General features: G+C 45.8%; 1 long non-coding RNA gene across 1 annotated transcript; it reads left to right on the forward strand.

Moving 5' to 3' along the window:
• Positions 1 to 595: 595 nt before the first annotated feature.
• On the forward strand, positions 596 to 1507 carry LOC113883641. Its single transcript, XR_003508698.1, has 2 exons — positions 596 to 782; positions 913 to 1507. It is a non-coding gene; the product is annotated as an uncharacterized LOC113883641 (long non-coding RNA).
• Positions 1508 to 2907: the final 1400 nt, after the last annotated feature.

Consider the following 2907-nt stretch of genomic DNA (forward strand, 5'->3'; position numbering starts at 1 on the left):
CGAGGAGCTACTTTACAGCTGCTGGGAACAGGGAGGTATTAAATAATATGAAGTTCCCTTTCACAATTTTGTCTCTACGCTTTTATGTTTACAATCTTTGCTTACTAAGGGGAGTCATTCAAGACTTATTACAATGTTTTAAGTACTCATCTGAGCAATAAACTCATTCATTCACCCATTTAACTGCAGGGTCTTCCTTATGAGGCAATGTGCAGACCAGGGAGAAAAGAAATGATGGACCAGTTAGACATGAAGAGTTCTGCTTACTTGGGGAGGAAAGACCTAAATGGGGTCTGAGGGTCAGCGGGGGACTTTAGCCTTCTCCAGGGCAGGGGGGAGAGGCTGCCGGGAGCGAAGGCTGCGATCAAGCGGGCGGGGGCGCACCCTGGCCAGCCCTGCATCCCTGGCAGTCGCCCGAGGAGAAGCCCACCTGGCTGCGAGCTCTAGGGCTGCATCCACGTTGGACCAGCCCTGCCCTCCATATTCGACGGAGAAGGGGCGGAGTTTCGGCCAGGGCCCGCCCCCGACAGCGGAGCGCGGGAGGCCGAGGCGGGACTTCCGCCTCGCAAGGTGCCACTTCCGGATCCGGTGGCGATAGTTTCCGGGTCAGTTTAGAGCCGCGATGCACTGGCGGGTTGTTTGAGTTATGGCTCGCGCATCGCTGGGGATGTTGGGCTGCAGCTCGAGGCGGAAGGGCGAGGCAGAGGGCGATCTGGCGGGGACTGTGTCTGCGCCGCCTGCCATTGACTTCTCGGCCGAGAGCTCGGACCCCAAGCGTGATGGTGAGGGACCGGCCTGGGCATCTAGGTAGAAGGAGCAGCTCGTGGGTTGGAGAATGTGTGTCCAGCTCACTTCCGTTAACCTTTGAGTAGAAAAGCCATAACCGTCAGAAAATCCTCTCACCTTCACCAGGAAAATGTCAGAGGAAGATTCTCCCACCCGGTTCAGAGTTACTCTGATTTGGAAAATGACGCTCAGCGCACGGCCCCTGGAGTCGTCTCCCAGGAGCCGAAACTGAAGGATCGAAGCTAACGGAAGAAAATAACGGCTTTGGGTTACAGTTACGAAGAGCTGCCCACAAATAGGTCAATTCATTTAATTCTCATGTAACCCTGTAAGGTTGGGTGAAGTGGGATCTTTACAAATGAACAACTGAGACAGGTTAAATAATTTGTTTAAAAATCACAGCTACTAGTGGTCGGACTCCGTGTAAACAAACTGGATACAGATGTTACTTATCGAGTTGTTTGTAATATTATCGGAGACGCCTATTTCTCCCTCAGCTGGAGGCATGGCCAAATTATGGAATATCAAGTTACAAAATACTGTGTTACACTAAACATGGAAGTTGCCCAGGACATAGTTCGGAGTGGAAAACAAAATGCAAGTTGCAGAAAAATGTGTTTTTAGCCATTGTTTTTGCAAAACCAAACCCTTTCGAAACAATGCTGTCCTATTGTAGTACACACTTATCTATGTAATCGAATAAAGATTGGAGTAACATATACTAAACCGACAACTGTGTAGGGGAGGGAAGGGGGAGGCATGGGGATTTAAGAGAGTTATGGTAGAAAGGAACTTTATTCTTACAAAGTTTAATAATTTGAGAAATAAAATCCACCTGATGGTGTGAGGATATAAGGGTTATGAGAATATGGACATAAAAATAAAGGTTCTCAGGGACTCCCAAAAGAACATTAAAAGTCATTTTTAACTGCAGTATTTCATTAGTCTCAAGAAGCTTTAAAAAAAAAGAAAAGTTATCTCAAAACTGCCCTTGTTCCACATTACATGGCTTATATTGGATGGAAACTGAGAGCCGTTAAGTAAAATTAAATATCTTTTCAAATATGCATCCTGATATTTTCAGTTGAAATAGAGCTTTATAAAATGGTGATTATTATTTATATATTCATTTTTAATATTAACAACTCACTGAAATCATATATCTGACTAGCCCTATATAAAAATTGTTAAAAACACTTAACATCTCTTGCATGTTGCACTGGGGTTGAGGCCCCAAAACTTAAAGAGAGAAGTCCAGGGATTGAAATGAGAGTGACACACTCTTAATTGCCAATATCCACATTAAATCACCATTTCAAGTGTGTCTGTTGACAAAAGGAATATTAAGAAATGATTTTGGCTTGAAGATCCCTTTAGTAATTGACCTTGTTTGGGGAAGTAAAGAAGAAAGCAGAAATAGATGTGCTTACCAGAAAAGACAGTCTGTTCATCTGGGACTTGACATCCCACATTGGCAAGACCTTTCGGAGTGAGGGTTCTAATCCTGATGACATCACAGCTGTTGCCTGGTAGCCAGGCAGATCAACAGAATCTTCACAACGCATTACCTTAGGCTGTTCCTTACCCTGATAAGAGGCAGGAAATCTAGTTAAGCATATGTGTTGATTATTGCTGTGTAATAAATTACCCCCCAAGTGAGCATTTATTTTTTTCCCATGGTTTCTGAGGGTCAGGCATCTGAGAGCAGCAAAGCTTGGTGGTCCTAGCTCAGTCTCTCCTAAGGTGGCTGTCCAACCATTGCCTTGCTGCAGACATTTTAGGGTTCTGGGGAAGAAGAATCTGCTCGGAGCACACTTCCATGTTGTTGGCAGGCTCGGATCCTCATCGCCTGGGCTTCGCTCACAACATGGCGTTGTGTTTCCCCCAGAAGGAGGGATGAGGGAAAGAAAGCAGAGTGGGAGTCACAGCATCTTTCAAACTAATCTTGGACACCTTAGACCATCAGTTCTCCATGTGCTAACCATCATACAAACTACCCTTAGTACACAGAGTGGGAACTTGAAAAGGGTGTGAAGACCAGTAGGCAGAGATCTGGGGGGGCCATCTGGAAGGCTGCCTACCAAGGTATCGTACCTTCGGTCAAACTCTCACACTCCCTGA

Source organism: Bos indicus x Bos taurus, chromosome 25 (genome assembly GCF_003369695.1).
Source record: "Bos indicus x Bos taurus breed Angus x Brahman F1 hybrid chromosome 25, Bos_hybrid_MaternalHap_v2.0, whole genome shotgun sequence".
Lineage (NCBI taxonomy): Eukaryota > Metazoa > Chordata > Mammalia > Artiodactyla > Bovidae > Bos > Bos indicus x Bos taurus.